Source organism: Doryrhamphus excisus, chromosome 15 (assembly GCF_030265055.1).
Source record: "Doryrhamphus excisus isolate RoL2022-K1 chromosome 15, RoL_Dexc_1.0, whole genome shotgun sequence".
Taxonomy (NCBI): Eukaryota; Metazoa; Chordata; class Actinopteri; order Syngnathiformes; family Syngnathidae; genus Doryrhamphus; species Doryrhamphus excisus.
The window spans coordinates 12272179-12272476 of record NC_080480.1 but is presented as its reverse complement, the minus strand read 5'-3'; positions in this window follow the sequence as shown (position 1 = coordinate 12272476).

The following is a 298-nucleotide window of genomic DNA, read 5'->3' as shown; positions in this document are numbered from 1 at the left end:
TCAGTTCCAGCGGTTGACCAATCACAGGCCACAAGATGTTCAAAATGAAATTTTTTGTTTTACTTGAGTTTAATAATTTATATACGTACACACATATATGTATATCTATATATATAGATATAGATAGATTCACACACATACCCTCGCCGGTATACTTACTGTACTTAATTTCACTTAATTTCAACTGTTTTTGACCGGTGTTTTATGCCATCTGTTGTATCATGCTAATGTTACGTACCGGTTTCTATTGTGAAAGCTCATTGGTCAGTTCCGGCGGCTGACCAACCAGAGACGACGA